Below are 18,369 nucleotides of genomic sequence, written 5' to 3' on the forward strand. Positions count from 1 at the left end.
ATGCTAAATTCCACTGAGTCTATGTTTTCGTTCAAAAGTAAGTTTATAGACATTCCAACATATTTGTCACTTCTAGGTGATTCACAAAGCACTTCTTCAACATTATTTAATGATGTGAATGTAGCCTCAGCATCACTTGAGAGTTCACAAGGGGATGTGAAATCAGTACCGGGAAGAACGTTTGCAATAAGGTTGGCACACTGCGACGAAGCAAGGAATTTTCACAATTCTCGCGAGAGTCGCTGCGCGACTTTTTGCAAAAAAAATTGCAAAATTGAACTTTACGGCCGCTTAGATTGTGTTTGGAATGTTTTGTTTTTCTCCATGATGCATGGGAATAATAATTCAAATTATTATTATTAGTAGTAGACTATTGTTATTATTATTATTACTGTCGCAGATCTTTGACTATAATAAATTAGCCATTTTTAATTTTTTCTACAGCCTTTTCCATAATATTTCAAAAGCTCAAGGGGAGGGTTTAAACCCGGTACCCCCCCTTGCGTACGCCACTGTTAACGTAACCAGTAGGCAAACATTGTCTGTAGGGATGCAAGAGTCTTTCATTTGAAGCAAATAGAATCCGTGGTGGAGTAAGGGACCCATATTTTAATGTTTTAGCAAGTAGGCCTACAAAAATGTATTACAAATATTTACACAATTCATCAAAGTGTAGATAATATGTAACCATTATTATTTATTTTTTCTTGCATAACACAACACAATGGTGTTGTTGGATTCTCGTTAGAAAATTTTCGGGACTGAAAATGTTCGAAATTTCCCGAAGCTCTGGAAATCTCGAATTCTACACGTCGTTTTCACCTTTAGTGATTGTTTTTGCATTTCTGAAATAAAACTAACATTTTCCGAGAAGTTCCAGACATTTACAATGCAGAAAACTTCGAGAATTAACGACTTTTTAAAATGACCATTCGGTATTTTCCGAGTGCTCGGGATCCCGAAAAGTCAGGAACTTCTAAATGGTCATTTTTAAAAGTGGTTAATTGTTGATGTTTTTTTGCGTTGTAAGTGTCTTGACACTTCTCAGAAATTGTTAGCTTTTATTTAAGAAATTTCAGATTAAAAGCTTAAGGGAAAATTACGTGTAAAATTCGTGATTTCCCCAGCATCGCGAAATTTTTAACATATCCCGTCCCGAAAATTTTCCGGCTTGGTCGGAAAATTGCGAAGGTCGGGATTTTAAAAAATTTCCCGTCCCAACAAAAAAATGTTCTGTCCCGCACACCCCTAGTCATTAGTACGTATTATTCCAACTTGTATGAGACTTGCGAAACACATGTAGTCTGAGCAGTTCTTTTTGATTGATTAGTATGGTTTATTTTAATTCACTTTTCTTCCACTTTTGGCTAATCGCAAAGATGAGGATGAGTGATGATATGATGATCTTGATGAAGGGATACTCACAAAGAACACACATGCCCAATCTGAGATTCGAACCCAGGACCTCTGGCGTTCTTGCTCGGTGTGCTAATCATTCCGTCACAGATGTCGGCCAGTTTAATTTCGAGTCATACATAGGCGATAGAGAAACGCGTAGTGAGAATTTTGACTATTAAATTTACTTTTATGAAATGAAGCGAAAGTGTAAATTCATGAATGATCTTGCAAGAAAATATCGAGTTTTTAAAGGATGGAAGAAACCAATATGAGGTAAATTGCAAAAGCGCTGGCACTTTCTCCTGCTGTTGAAAGAGTGATAGAAATGTTGGTGGCATTAAAATCATATTTCTTGACCCAATATAAACTACATAAACTTTAAATTCGGTTTTGGAAATAAGGTAAAGCAAAGGTTACTCTTACATTTGCTTTCACTTATGGGGATATCTAATATGCAAGAATTGGAAAAATATTAAAATGCTGTGCTTCAAAATATAGATATTCTTAGTTATGATTGTCATGTGTTAATTAGTAGATTAGGAGATTGCTTTCGTTGCTTAAAGGTAAGAAGAAATCATTGAAAAAATCATCAGAATTATATGTGAGCAAAGTGTTGGTAGTTTTTTTTACATTGATTACATTTTGAGTAATGGCAAAATGAGTTGCCATTTTCTTTGGTGTCCTCTTTTTTATGACTTTGTCCTCCTTTTTCACCATGCTCTGTCCTCTTTTTTGAATGTATATGTCTGGTCACCCTACTGCTATATCTGCCAATGCGACACAATATATTAAAAATTTGCCCCCTCTAGGATTGACTTTGCCCCCCCTACAAAGAATTCCTGGCTACGGGCCTGCTGACCTATGCGACAAGCAACAAGCAACAGCCGACAGGCGAAAAGAGAAATGCGAGAACTGTCGCTTGGAAACGAACCTACAGTAATGAATGCAATCTTTCGAACCGAAGCGACGCGATCACCCAGTGAAGTTATGCCACAAATCAGTCCCTTACTTTTAATTGATTATCTCTCTTCACTGGATTCAAGTGTTCTTTTACTCCATTTTTAGTTCCTGACCGTGAGGTGTGGGGGGGGATTACAAACAGCTAGGCAGATTACAGACCTTGCTTTTGGTAAGTTCCTTAGATGACACGATTTTATGTAAAATTTCTGCAATTCCTTACGTGGGAATATATCGTGTTGTAACGATAACAATTATCGTATGCCTGCCTTACTATAGCTTACGCGTTATAGCAGTAGTTTTTTTTTTACTTTGAAAGCGTTAAAAACATTCCAGCTGTTTTAAGGAAAAGCAAATAATTTCATTAATATGGAAAAGCAAACAAAGCACGCAATTTTCTTCGTAAGGTTTACAATATTTTCATAAATTTCTCACTCAAAGAAATTATCGAGAACAGTTCTCTTATCACAATATTTTTGCAAATAGATATCTGAATCGGTATTTTAGTAATGTACTTGAATCTGGAGTACTATTAAAACAAAATTATTAAGCTTGAATACATTGAAAAACTTTGATTTTGATTTGATTTGATTTATTTTACTTCGCGTTTTGTGCCTCTTGGCTAATTTGCGAAGATGGGGATGAGTGATGAAATGATGAAATTGATGAATGGACATTCACAAACAACCAAGCCCGACCGGGATTCGAACCCGGGACCCTTGGCGTCGCAGCGCGATGTGCTAACCACTCGGCCACAGGGTCGGGCCATTGAAAAACTGGAAGTAATGCTGGATTTCGAAATAGTGTTAAAAATATGTAGGATTGCCTTTTTTTGGGATGTAATACACAATGTAATACATAAAACAAAAATATTTTATTTCGAGTAAATAATTATTTGAAACTGATTAACGATTTTGTTTGTATTTTTTCGAGACTTCCGAGACGAGAGGAGACTCTTCATAAGCTGTCGTCCCGTCGCGTGTCTCGTCTACAGGACAGATGGTCAATCTCGTCTCGTCTCGAATTTTTAAAAGCCTGTCCTGTCTCGTGTCTCGTCTCAAAAACACTAAATTCGTTCGCGTAGATACTAGCTACGATTTTCCATTTTCTTATTCGGACGTCATGCATAGAAAAAAATGTGTTTCTTTTTCATATTAACCTGGATTACAGCAAAGGCATTTCATCCATTTTCAAGTTAAAGGGCCTCCTCGATGGCGCAGTGGCAGCGTCGTCGCCTTGTAATAAAGGTGGAGGCACATAGTGCTTCGGATCCCACTTTAAACTGTAGATCCAGTCCCGATTAGCCTTACTGTGCATAAAGTGTACTTAAAACACCAACTCAATCAATCAATAATTTTCAAGTTAACCTGCATTTACAACAATGGCTTTTCATCCATTTGAAAGTTATCCTTGATTTACAACAAAGGCTTCTCACTCATAGCACACTTCAAACTTTCACTAAATCCCGTCGTCCACTCAATAGATATTCTGCTAGAACACTTTACTCACCGGTCTGAAAATAATTCCTTTCAAAAATTTGTCGCTACCAACATAATTAAAATAATAAAAATCAAATAATTATTATTACAATAATCAAATATTATAGTCTATTTATTATTATTATTATTACTACTACTACTACTACTACTAGTGGCCGCGGTGGCTCAGTCGGTAACGCGTCTGACTACCATGCTAAAGGTCCCGGGTTCGATCCCCGGCCGGTTCAAGTCCGGGAACTTTTCTAACGGTGGAAGCGGCCCCGGCGCCTACCCAGCGTCGAATAACATGGGTACCCGGGGGAAACCCTGGGGGGTAAAGGCGGTTAGGGGCGTGATGCTGATCACATCACCCCCACTCACGACCGGATCAAGAAAGTGTGGGGCGTTACCCCCACACCCCCTATACGCCTTCATGGCGTGGTGCAATGCACAGGGGAACACTTTACCTTTTTTTCTTTACCTTTACTACTACTACTACTACTACTTGTAAAACTACCAGTCAAGTAGCAATGTAATTTCTCGCTAAGCAGACACAACATGTGTTCTAGCAGAAAATCTAGTTCAGTTGAACAAACAATGTTCCTCTCAAGGAAGTCTATAAGAATATACCACATTGATATAGAAAACTTGATCAATAGTAATACAGGAAACATAATAACAGAATGCAACGTACACACGCAAAATCGATACAGAAAAATTGAGCTGACGTGTCCCTAGGAAAGAAACAACAAATTGATTGAACGCAATAGGCCGACGCCTCCAATAGGTCAGCATGAAAACAGAGAAATAGGACGACAAAATTGAATACAGATGTCTCACATGGACTATTATCAAATTGTACCTTTCCTGCAACCATAACCATCTTTTAAAGAAGTAATTCAACCATTGTACTTAATGGTTGCAGGTAGAGAGCATAGCCAAACTCTTGACGTCGAACAAGGAAACGGAACAAGAGTAAACATCGCGACGCATTGTGAAAGTATTGCGTTCTAGTATTTGTTTGAACTGAAGTCCACTTTGTGCCCAGAAACATTAATCGGGACTCGACCTAACTAACTAACTCTCTAGCCTTCTCAAACCCGAAGGTTTATGGCTGCAGCAACACAAGCCTTCCATCTCTCCCTATCCTGGGATCGATCAATCCAATCTTTTCCATCCTTATCGATTTCCTTTAGGTACATCTCAACGTTATCTCTCCATCTTCTTCTTGGCCTTCCTACAGATTTCCTCCCACCAGGTTTCCCAACAAGAATCCTGAAAACTCTTCTTCCTCTCCCATTCGTACCACATGACCTGTCAACCTAAGTCTTCATTTATTTATTCTAATAATAGGTATCTCCACAGGAATACAAATTATGCAACGTTTAAAAGTGGAACCCAAACCACTGGGTATCGAAACCGAGACACCTTGATTACAAGGCGGCGTCGTTACCATTAGGTCCTCCGGGAGGCACTTGTGAAAGTGCTGGCGGCATATTCAATTCATGTTTTCGGTTTGCAACATACGATACAAACATTCTGTAAGCGTCATATGAAGTTTGTGCTAATCACTAAAAAAAGTGTTGCGCCTATGTACATGTACCGTGCGTCCATTTCGATCTGCAGCCGAGAGATCGGGAGAAGCGTGGCGGGCGGCGCTGACGGAGAAGCCGACATTTGCGGCCTGTAATGCCCGCTTATTTTTATAGACATATGCAGACATTTATATAAATATTGCAAAACGATCACTAACCTGTGTTATAACACGCAAAAGTTCTTCTGTAATTCATCCAAGTTCTGCTCTTATATACACAAATAATTACGCTATAGAAACGATGTTAAGAGCCACAGATAAAAAAGCATTTTAATCATGGTTTTGATCAGTAACGTCCTGCTTAAGTTTATATCCTTGAAAGAGTTTTGTGGCGATGGGAATCGTTTGGAGGTTTCGAATGTGCAACACTGTATCAGGATTACACTGCAGACGAAACCGATAAAAGTGAATGGTTTTCGTGAGCTTCCTCGCAATCCGAAATATCCGAGCTCGAGTTTTTTGTTCCTTCGCGACTAGATGAAAACAGAGTTGTAAATATAGTGGCGAGCAATGTAAACCAAGAGCGTGTTAATTTCGTACTGTGCGCAAGAGTGTTATTCTTGGTTACTTGCAGTTACTTGTTTGTGTTATTGTAGTGTGTATGTGTGACGTGTCAGTGAGACGATTGGAATGCCAGCCGCAAGATTCACGTTAGAACAAAGATTTTTTATGTATGACACGTACCTACGTGAAAACAAACTCGTGTAGAGACGTGTGTAGGTAATTTGTACAGAAATTCCCATGCGTTTCAACTCCACACAGAGATACGGTTAGATATCTTGTCCTTAAATTACGAGAAACTGTATCGTTAAATTTTAAAACACCTAAGCAAAAACGACGGATTCTAACCGAAGCAAAACTCGATGATATTGGTGCAGCGTTAGAACGTTCTCCAAACAAACCTCTACGCCGTGTTTCACAAGAGGTGGGCGTGTCAAAATCATCGGCACATACAGTCACTAAGCTACTAAAATTAAAACCATACTCTTATAACACAGGTTAGTGCTCGTTTTGCAATATTTATATAAATGTCTGCATATGTCCATAAAAATAAGCGGGCATTTCAGGCCGCAAATGTCGGCATCTCCGTCAGTGCCGCCCGCCACGCTTCTCCCGATCTCTCGGCTGCAGATCGAAATGGACGCACGGTATATGGTATACACAAGGGTGTTTGAATATCGGAAATCTGAAATATGTGTTGGGCGTTTTGATGAAACAATCAAGAAGTTATATACTATAGCAGCTTTACGAGTTATGAAAAGGAAAGCGCATGATTTCACCCACTAAGAAATGTATGAAACATTGAAAAAATATTGCAAACAAAGTACTATGACGGTGTACAGTAGCGGCGATTGGGGAGCTAAAACTAGGTGGGCGGGGCAAGGTCAGTTTACTTTCTCTTTATAGAAAAGGCTTAGCATTAAGAGGTCACAGTGCTGGTGGAAAGAATAAGGAGGTACGAAACGTGATGGAACCCCGGATAGGTAGGCAAACCCGTCCACGTGTACTTTTTCAAACACAATATGTATAGATTTGAAAAGTTACTTTTTTCGTTATTTTTTCTTCTACTTATGTATAAGAAAAATAAATATGAACAGACTGTTTGATAATTGATTTATTTGTGTTCTCTCACGTTATTGTATACCAATCTTCGCTTTTTTTTCTTTCAAATACTTATCTGTGCAACAAGTTGAACATGTTATTTGTGTTGAAGATCGTTGGTTAACCAGTTAATACAGGATGGTAGGTACTGTTAAACCAACCTTATCACAGTAGGGCATTTATTTTAAAATATTATATTACTAGTAATATTACCCTCCTGTTTCCTGTGCAATGAAGAGCTGTTATTTGCATACCTGAATAATGTATACTGTAAAAGGGCAGACACCTGTTGTGCTCAGCATAATAAATAAATAGAAATTCTTCGCAAGGCATCACGAGAAATGCATCGATGCCACGAAATATCATGAAAAGCTTTTCATTATGCAGATGCATTCTCTTATGCACAATCGCCGTCCCCCGTGGCGAAGTGGTTATCACATCGCGCTACGACGGGTTCCGGGTTCGAATCCCGGCCTGGGCATAGATATTTGTGAGTGTCCATTCATCAATTTCATCATGTCAACACTCATCCTCATCTTCGCAAATTAGGTAAAAGTGGCACAAAAATCGATGTAAAATAAAGCAAATCAATCAATCTTATGCACAATCAGCAGTGAACGCATTTACATGTAACAAAAGAGTCTTAGATATGGAATTAAATATGGACTTACAATTGTGAAAAATGGCAATTTTCATCAAGCAAACGGCTCGCCTAAATAAAATGCATTTGGCTTACATGATACTAATTGTAATACAAAATGTGGTTTTTTGTTACCAAAATAATGCATTACCAAACTTTATTTTAAGTGCTAAAACGTGAGTGCCCTCCCCTTGTCCCTAAACACAGATTTATGACTGAGAATTACGTTCAATATCGCATGAAGTAATGGGAGTATACTTGAAATAAATATGCAATGGATTTAACCGTGAAAGCTTAAGCTTCCATTCTCTCTTGTTGACAAAAATATTAGAGTAACAGATGCATTGTCTGTTGTGAAGTTTTAAAATAAACAGAGAGTACAAAACGAACAGAATACATATAAACGGGGAAACCTTTTGAACACAAGAAGGATACATGTGGTAATATCTGTATGTCGAAAAAGGTTTGAAATGATGAAAATAGTATGTACAAATAACCAAAATATGTGCTAAAAGATAAAAATATGGATAATAAAAATAGCATTACAGCGATTCGAAAAAATGGAAAAAAATAATATTAATTTTAGCATCCCATGAAGATCTGTATTTACATATAAGGCCGTCCCCTGATAATCAGTTTTTTCTCCGAAATATCAACCAATGCTGCGCTACGCCTAATACCAACGAAACTCCTATTACATTTTGCATACGCGTAAATTTAACATGTCCAGGTTGTGATCCGTGCACTCTATACAATCCCACCGTTGACTCTTTAATTGTAAAGGTTAAGACTCAGGACGAAGCTAATGCATACATTTTTGCCATCTATTTCCCCCCGATTCACCACCTAAAGTGTACGACATGATATTCAGCCACATAACTACACAATGTCGAAATGGGTGTCCTCTAATTTTAGTTGGCCATTTTAACATACCGGAAATCACGGGCACTAACTGTAATTTACTAAATTCCGGAAACCGTTGTTTAGAGCTCCAAAATTTTCTTGAACTTCATTCCTTAAGCAGCAATAACAAAGGTAACAAACACGCTAGGCAGAACACTAGTCTTAGTCGTAACTAATATGAGCCACGTGATCGTCGAAAAGAACGAAATGCCGCTAGTTCTCGAAGATAAGCATCACCCAGCTTTATCGGTGTGTGTGTGTGTGTGTGCCACCCACAACTGCACAGAATAAATTCAGAACCGACAAACAAAAGATATAATTTTAAAAAAGCCGATTTCCATAAACTGCACCAAGAACTCCAGACAACTAACTGGAACGAACTAATAAAAATATCGAAATGTAAATGATGCTACAGATAACTTCTATAAGATTCTAACTACTGTATTCGATAAATGTGCCCCCTTTACGATCTGCAACGCGCGTCAATTTCCTTGCTGGTTCACGAGCGAAATTAAAAAAGATATTGCTTCAAAAGCAACGCATCACCGAAAATGGAAACAGCAGAAAGGCGATGCGTCCTTTCACCAAACCAAGTTCAAAGAATTGCGAAAGAAACTCAAAAAATGCATTATTGAATCATATCATAAGTATTTATTGAACTGCGAACTAAATATACAACAGGATCCCCGACACTTCTGGTCTTTTGTTAAAAACAACAGGAAGAAAACACCACTTCACCCCACTACTTACTTAAATAAACCTCTCTTAAGCAATAATGAAATTGCCGAACCATTCGCACATTATTTCAATTCAACTTACAAACAAGCTAAATCTACCTACAAAACAACCTTCCTCGTAGACAACACCAACAAACTGCTGGATGCCCTACATATCAGTGAAATTCCTCTCAGGGTCGTTGATGAAACAATAAAATCGCTCAAACCTAAAAGAAAAATAGGTGCAGTCATGATTCCTCCATATGTAGGGCTGCTCAGAAAGCTTAAAATTGCCTATCCACTACACTTCTTATTTAACTTATCGCTTTCAACATGCACTTTCGCAGATAAGTAGAAGGTCTCTGAAATATGCCCCATCCCAAAGGCTTCCGACAAGATAGAAATCAACAATTACAGGCCGATATCTCTCATTTCCGCTGCTGCCAAAATATTCGAAAAAATCTTGTAGAAATATATATCTAGGCATCTTCACTCAGATCTTTCTCCTCATCAGCACGGCTCCGTTTCGAAAAGATCAGTGGTAACGAACTTGGTAGAAATTTCCGACTTTGTCTCCACCATGTTAGACAAGCAAGGACAGGTAGACGTAATTTATAGATTTTTCCAAAGCATTCGACCTTGTTGATCACGACATTCTTCTAAAAAGGCTCCACCACTGTAACCTCTCACTGCCTCTCCTAAAACTCATGTCATCTTATCTAAAAGGCCGCAAACAATACGTTAAGTACTGTAACAGCGCATCCTTGGAATTCCAAGCCTGCTCAGGTGTCCCGCAAGGCTCGAATCTAGGACCCCGACTGTTTTTGGTAATGATAAATGATCTCCCAGAAAAACTTCAACACTCTGAAACAATTTTGTACGCAGACGACTTAAAAATTTACAAAAGTATTACAAACAATAAGGACGCAACAGAACTACAAAATGATATCAATTGCCTCGCGAAATGGTGCGAAGAGACCAAATTAATGCTTAATCTTAACAAATGCAATATAATGACTCTTAGTCGCAAAAAACGTCCTTATTTATATCGTTACACAATCAATGACCACATTTTGGAGAAAGTAACTAACTATCAAGACTTGGGCGTCCAGTTCGAATATGATCGAAGTTTCCAAAAACACACGGACCGAATAATAACCGAAGCGCATCGAAATCTTGGTTTTATAATGAGAATGGGAAGAGAATTTAAAAAGAAAGAAACGTTCGAAATAATACACAACTATTATGTAAGGACAAAACTAGAATACGCATCTGTTGTCTGGTCTCCACAAATCCAAACCCATATAGACAAAATCGAAAGAGTGCAAAACAAGTTTCTTAGGTTCCTGACACTAAAAATATCCGGCGTCTATCCCAAATATATTCCAAGCGGAGCATTATGAAGTTTTCTCAATATAGATTCCCTTCACAGCCGAAGACAGATCCATGAATTACTTTTTCTGCACAAATTACTCACAAATAGAATAGACTCCGAACGTCTTTTCGAAAATTAATTTTTACGTACGGCACAGCAAAGTAAGGCCGTGTAAAGACCTATTCCAAATTTCCAGAGGCCAAACGAAATCTGCAGATGCAGCTCCAATTCGAAGAATGTGTAAATCATTTAACGAAGTTACAAAATCGAGGTACCCAGTAGACATCTTTCTAAGCACCCTAAAATTTAAATCCGAACTCCAGACCTACTTCAGAAAATCGCAAAATACTATGATGTAACAGTACACGTAATAGTTCCGTAATCACGAGTAGAACAAACAGGATACTCATACAATATGCATAATACCACAAACATTATTAACTATATAACATTATATATTTTTAAGTCAACCTTTTGTATTTTATCTTATTTTTATGTATTTACTACTATATTCATCTTCTCAATGTAATATGAAAGATGACGAGCAAATACGTTAATCACTGAATTGTTTACTGTCATTTTTATATCCATGCCTTAACATCGTTCAAAGTCTGTACCTTCTCTTAAATATTTTAAATACATTGTAAATCTGTGCAATCATCTTGTTGTTTAGGCAACATTATATATATATAGTATATATATATATATATATATAGTCATTATATAACTTAATAACAATGATACACATATATACGTATGTTTGTGTGGTGTGTGTATATATAACTTATAATTATGTAATCACAGAGTTATGTATCCATCTTATATACAATTTTATATATATTCATGTCATGAGAGAGTCATGTACGAATTATATGTTTATGTCAATTACTCGTAATTATGGTATGTAGAACACTATAAATGGGCATTTGCCTGTAGTGTGAAGTTTTTATAAATAAACAAATAAATATAAATAAATAAATAAATAAAAATATATGACTGCCTTTTATGTACTATTTTTCCTTAAATAATAATAATGCAAATAATTCTCAATATATGCGTGTGGTGTAATTAGTTCTTTGGACAGTTCGTAACTTCAATCTAGACCGCATAATGTCATAAACAGTAGCGGCGATTGGGCGCCAATACTGGGGGGGGGGGGGGGCAGGACAGTTTACCTTTTCTTGGTAAACAAGACTTAGCCTTAAGAAGCCATAGTGGAGGGCCTCCCTCTAATAGCCGGGTCTAGGACATTTTGGTGCCTGGGTATTTTAATACTTAACATTTGATACCTTTCTCCTGTCTCTTTTGCACAGCCCTTCACCTCTTGCCCACAATGTAAACGATAAAGTTGTGAAATTTGTAAACGAAGATACTCGTGTACCAGGCATTTGTGGATTAAACGCCAGATTACTGTAAAGAGAAAGTCCATTGCCAGCAAAACTCAACAAAGCAGTCAACACGAAGTCTGCTGAAGCTTAGGTGTCATCTTATGTGTATCTGCCACCTATTGAAACTATTTTTCAAAAAACTACGCGATTTTTTTGGGCTTTTTTCACAAAAGTGTCTCAAATCAATTTTCCCTCTTCCATGGTTTACGGTTATCTCCCTACTGTAAAATAGACACTCATTTCTAAATATAAAATACAATTTACAATATTAAAGTCGTAGCTAGACATAAACAGTGTTTTCAAGAATGCTGGCTTTTTGATTGGGCAGTTCTTTCCGAGTGTTATCTTCATATTTTGGTAGGCTTATTAAATATATCTATGGATTATGAACATATTCACATAACTAGAGTAGTTTTGTATGTGTTTTAATAGAAGCTAATAGTATGATATGATTTTCAATGTTTGAATTTGTTATACGAACATGTACATGAAGCAAAAAAGAAAATACTACTCTACCTTTGGAAAATCTTGTATCAGATCTCTTTACATTAAATTTTGTGTTCAGTAAAATATATATTTGTATTCTGGCTTTCCAGTACATAATGTAAAATTTGATTAAATGGCCACTAAACCTGGTCATGGAGCAACTAGTGATGTATTTTGGCTTCTTGGTGCAGTGGTTCTCAACCTTTGTGAAACCAAAGCCCAGTAATTTATTTCTTACAAGTCCATGCCCTGATCCAAACAATTTCACTCATAAATACATTTCTGATCTTTAAATTTTGTATGGAAATTAATATATCAAGCATGGCATAATTATAGTTCAATTATGTTTAGACTTGCTGTCAAATATAAAATTAGATTTAAAAAATTAGTAGTCAACCCCTGGGTGCAACGGCCTTTTTGCGTCCCGGCGGTTGAAAAATACTGGCACTAAAACTGAAGCAGAAGCAAATAAGACTGGCCGCAAATCTGGACTGGACCTACAGTTTGAAATGAGATCCGAAGCACTCTGCCTCCACTGAGCATTGAACCTCAGACTTCTTATTACAAGGCAACACTCCAGAGGGTCATTCATGATTATAAAAGGAATCTTCTATCAAAAAGCCGGCCTTTTTCCATCAACAGTACTTGCAATGGATTCTCTGTGATTTACAGGCTAAAATGAAATCTTAATGTCTGATGAAGCAGCTAACAAGCTTGTCAAGTATAGAGAACATTCAGACCGAAGCAACACATGACAGGGGGGGGGGGGGGGCACATTGAAGTGGCAAGTGACATGAACCTCTTCAGTCTGTAAGCAAGCATCCACCAAGCATGCACAAAGAAGACCGAGGTTGGATGATGCGCGCCAATGAGGGAGCTTTCAGACTGAAGTCACAGATGACAAGAGACGCAGCCTCCTTCAGTATAAAGCAAAACGTTTTCCGTGCATACAAGAACAACAGACCGAAGCGGCACTATGCACGCCATTGAGAAAACAGTGTAGTCCGAACAACATGCAAGTGACATGTTTAGCTCGTTGTCGCATTTCGGTTCAAAAGGTTGAATGCATTACTGAGGGTCTGCTTCCAAGTGACACATGTCACTTGTTGCTTCGGTCTGAAAGTTGACTGAGAAAACTGTACAGGCCAAGTGACGAGCGACACTTGCAGCTTATGTTGCTTCGGTTCGAAATGTTGCATTTACTTCTAAAGGTTTGTTTCCAAGAGCCACGTGTCGCTTCCATCTCAAAGCTCTGTTAAACAGAATATATACGCACATTCACGTAATACGTATGCTTCTGCATATGTGTTGTGAACAGTAAAGATTTTTAATTGTACCGAAACATCGAATATTTTGATATTAACATTTGTTTCATATTTTATGACACCAACATTTAAATTGAGACACAAACATGTAAAATATTGTTTTAAGTCCATTTCATGGTCAGATGTGCTCATCAGGACTATAAGTTTAATTTTAACCCTAGCTTACCCATGCCATACTAGAAACTTACGTACCGGAACTGCCCAAACATTATTTTATCACTAAAATTCAAGAAAACATTTTATTATCGATTCACTGCTTCCTTTTCTGATTATACAGGGTATACACAAATGAATGGTGCGGTTATAAATGACAATAAAAAAATTGTTTTTCAAGTTACGTGGTTGCAGAAAACACTGTTAGAGGCGGTGAGCTAGGGTTAAAATTGTATCTGAACAGTTATGCAATATGTGTCTACTGGGATTGGCTGCTACATCATGTAAATTTATTTTAGCTAGTTGTAAAATATGTCACTACAAACCTGTAAACTCATAACAGTAACTTCAAGTGATATAGGTTAGCTCTAATTGGTAAAAAGCCAAAAAAGCTTTTTATCGAAAAAAAACCGTCCATTCAAAAAAGCCGGCTTTTTTGCAACTCTAGATTTATGAAGACTTAGTGTATTTAGTATTAAACTTATGAATTACAATAGTCTGTATAGAAATGCGAGGGCAATACAGCTATGTGTTGTGTATACAGTATATTCCTTCACAAGTTACAGAGTTTCATCGTTTACAGTGTGGATTCGGACCTTGCACTGCTTCAGAGAGCACTGCCAGTTCACTTAGTCATTTTGGCCTTTTCTTTTAAGTACAAAAATCCATCAAGAATTAGTTTCTTCCCACCTTGAGGGGAATTCCCTAACGAAGCCATTTTCTATGTGATGAGCAGGCACGTATCTAGAAATATGTTTCAGGGGAGTCAAAATAAAGTTGATTGATTGATTGATTTGGTGTTTAAAGTTCACTTATGCACAGTAAGGCTAATCGAGACTGGACCTACAGTTTAAAGTGGGACCCGAACCACTATGTCCTCCACCGGGTATCGAACCCGGGACCCCTTGATTACAAGGCGACGACGCTACCACTGCGCCATCGGGGGGGCCCGGGTCCGAACCAAGTGTCTCAAAATATTATTATTATTGTTTAAACTGAAATAATTATGTTAAATTAATTAAAATAGTATTAATTAAAATATTCAAATTAAATAATATATTTTATTGCGTGAATGGGCAAAAGGACGGTATAAGAATAGTGATATAACAGCACATATTCATTATCTAGCTTACGTGTAGTTAAGATCGGAAAAAATGTAAACAACAACAACTGCCCTGGCAAGGACATTAATGTCAAATAGATAAAGAATTGAATATTTATTGACTATAGAAGAAGGATGTTAGATGATCCAGTTGACGAAAAGTAGAGTTCCTGGTGATATTTTATGCATGTTACGTTATAAGTAGTAATAAATCTTGCATAAATCTCTTTTGGTACCGTCATTCAAAGTCGCATGTTTACAACATAATCCTTGCCTTCCAATTAGTTTGGCGGAAATAAATAACCCTCGATTATACAACAAGTATATTATCTTTATTTAATATTAGTTATTTTATTATTTCATCATTTTCATTATTTAATTGTTGTACTTAGTAAGTCTTTCTGGTGGGTCCGAACCCCTGGACCCCCCCCCCCCCCGAAATACGTCTTTGGTGATGAGGAAGACATTCAGCATATGCACTCACCGAAAGTGAATCAGCGGTCAGGGGTGAAAGGGCGTGCAAAAGAGAAAACTGATAGAAAAATGTCTAGTACCAAAATGCCCCGGCACCAAAATGTCTGGAACCAAAATTACCTAGCACCAAAAAAGTCCTGGCACCAAAATGTGCGACTTACAGAAAATACTTCCCTAATCGCCGTCACTGGTCATGAGAGTATTACATTTTAGCTGTGGAGACTTTTCGATAATGACATATTCATGAGGGGGTAGGGGGGGTCCTTGGCCAACCTCTTCAATCTGCCCTTGGTTCCGAACCTTTATACCATGTGCCTCCTCCGGGGACCGAACTGGGGGCATCTTGATTACAACGGTGACACGCCACTGGGAGGTGTATTTTATTTTGGGGGCTACCAAGAAGGCCAGTGAATGTGGATTGTACCAGAGCCAACATCCCAGACGACAATCATACACGAAGTTAAAGTATCCACAAAAAGCCAACTCACCAATTGATCTGCAGATGTCCCTTCTAATCTACAAAGGCGAAAGCACCACCGACCGCCCTTTTTCTAATTCGACCTCCTCCTCCTCCGACAGCCACTGACGGAATAATTCCAGACGCAATTTGGTGCGTGTTTGTCCACCGTGTGTTGTTGCCACCGTGTTTGCTCTGGCTAAGGTTACCAAGGAGATGACCGATGGTTCTCCACCGTTCAATGATTCATATGTGGCGTGATGATGAAGAACGTAAAGAACATCGATTCTACAGTAACAAAACTGCTGGGCGGGGCCTGGCCACAGGTAATTTTTCCTTTTTATTCTTCTTGACGGTGGAACTGTCCAGAAGCCATTGGAAAGGCAGCTCGCAACGAATCAGTTGACGTCAATATCGATCTTGCAAGCCCAGTTATGGCAGAATGGTAGTAACTTTTAGTGCCAGAGACAATAGACGTGGACTGTAGGCACATATAATATTCCTACTATGTCTTTCTTTCAGAACTGCCATCTTTAAATTTGGCTGGAAAGCTATGCCCTTGAATGAAAGAACTTTGCCAATGGTGGGAACCGTTTTGATTGACTGATTGATTTGGTTTATTTTACTTCGCTTTTCTGCCACTTTTGGCTGATCGCGAAGATTCTGATGAGTGGTGATATGATGAAGGGAGACACTGAAAGAACAACCAGGCCTGGATTCGAACCCAGGACCACAGGCGTCTTAGCGCGCTGTACTAACTATTTCCACCACGGAGGTCTGCAAAAAGTGGGATCCCAACCAATGTGCCTCCACCAGAGATCAAACTCATGACCCTTTGAGTACAAGGAGACAGCTTCACCATTACACCATTCAACACTTTCATTGAAAAAAAACAGTGCAGCTCCGCAGTTTTTAATTTGATGACATGGGTCAGTGCACTTCCAATAATCCTGGGTTCGATACTCGGTGGAGGCATATAGTGGTTTTGATCCCACTTTAAACTGTAGGTCCATTCCCGATTAGCCTTACTGTGCATAAAGTGGACTTAAAAACACCAAATCAACCAATCAATCAATCACTTCCAATAAATTTCGATTTGATTTTTGTTATTTAGCGTCGCTTTTCTGACACTTTTGACGATTATCGACGATGAGGATGAGTAATGATACAATGAAAAAAAACATGAGTGTCCAGATCGGGATTCGAATCCGGGACACCTGGCTTTAACTTCGCCGCAGAGGTCGCCTCAATTAATTTCGAGAGTGCAGAATTAACAAAAACTATACACAGGGTATCGCCGTAAATCAGCGACAAACTTTCACATCCAGTTGAGAATATGTAAACAAATAACTTTTCTAATCAAATCACGTTTTACTCGTTAAGGTTTTGTTTTGAAGCTAAGGTTTCTCGAAGCACCGCATTTTCTATCCTGTATGTATGAAACCATGCTTTACAGGTCCACGGTTGCCACTGTCGTTTATTTTTCAGTCGAGATATCATACAAAAGGCGACAATATGGTACGGTGAAATCATCGTGTCGGCAGACATGCTCGCAGGGTGAAGTCGCTGGGCCTAACCTCTCCTTACGCCTCCTGTCTTAGGTTGCTCATTGCCTTGAATAGTCACAGTCCGTCAGCAGCGTAAGTTTTTGTAGTTTTTTGATAGACAAAATAAATTACAATGGCAACCATGCATCTGTGCCACATGTTCGTAGCTACGAAACCAAAGTCGACAGAGGGAACAAGAGACCTCGATATTATCGAATACCCTGTACAGTACATATTTACTTTTTTTTTTTTTAATATTGGATTATGTATCGAAGCGTGTCAGATGTACAGTGCTGCCACCTCTGATCAAGCGCAAAACTACTTCCAAGCGGTAAGCTGCTTTTGATTGGCTCTAACGTAACTGTAACGCCTTAAGTGTGAATGGCTGATACCTTTTCTTCAAAGTGGTGCCTGCGGGGGAGTAGGTAACCAACTCCGCTACTGCGACACGGATCGACAGATTGACAATTTTCAGTTTTCAATTTTTGTGCTTAAAACCTGTAGTGTCGCATTCTCCATGTTACCGCGTTTACGGCTGGTAAACCAACTATTTTCATGTGTTGTTTATACATTTAGCTTTAATATATGGGAAATCGCTCATTATATATTATGCAAACCGTTAAAGCAAGCTTCTAAACCAGAATTTAAGTAAATTATTTAGAACATAAAGTCTGGTTTGGTTTTCGAACGCCACTGATCGTTTCTACAGCTACAAAGAGCTTTGGCGGTAGAAAACTACTTGTTTCTTTCTGCTGCTGTGCCGCGCTTGGCAAA

The 18,369-nt window shown here is 38.2% G+C and overlaps 1 protein-coding gene across 1 annotated transcript in view; it reads right to left on the reverse strand.

Moving 5' to 3' along the window:
* LOC145998506 (ionotropic receptor 25a-like) overlaps positions 1–16,195 on the reverse strand; it is a 211,554-nt gene extending 195,359 nt beyond the window's left edge. The window contains exon 1 of the mRNA XM_083134932.1: positions 16,080–16,195. The gene's annotated coding sequence lies outside the window, so the exon portion shown is untranslated. The remainder of the gene's footprint in view (positions 1–16,079) is intronic.
* Between the last annotated feature and the right edge of the window lie 2,174 nt (positions 16,196–18,369).

This window comes from Lepisma saccharinum, chromosome 1 (genome assembly GCF_977018435.1).
Source record: "Lepisma saccharinum chromosome 1, izLepSacc3.1, whole genome shotgun sequence".
Lineage (NCBI taxonomy): Eukaryota > Metazoa > Arthropoda > Insecta > Zygentoma > Lepismatidae > Lepisma > Lepisma saccharinum.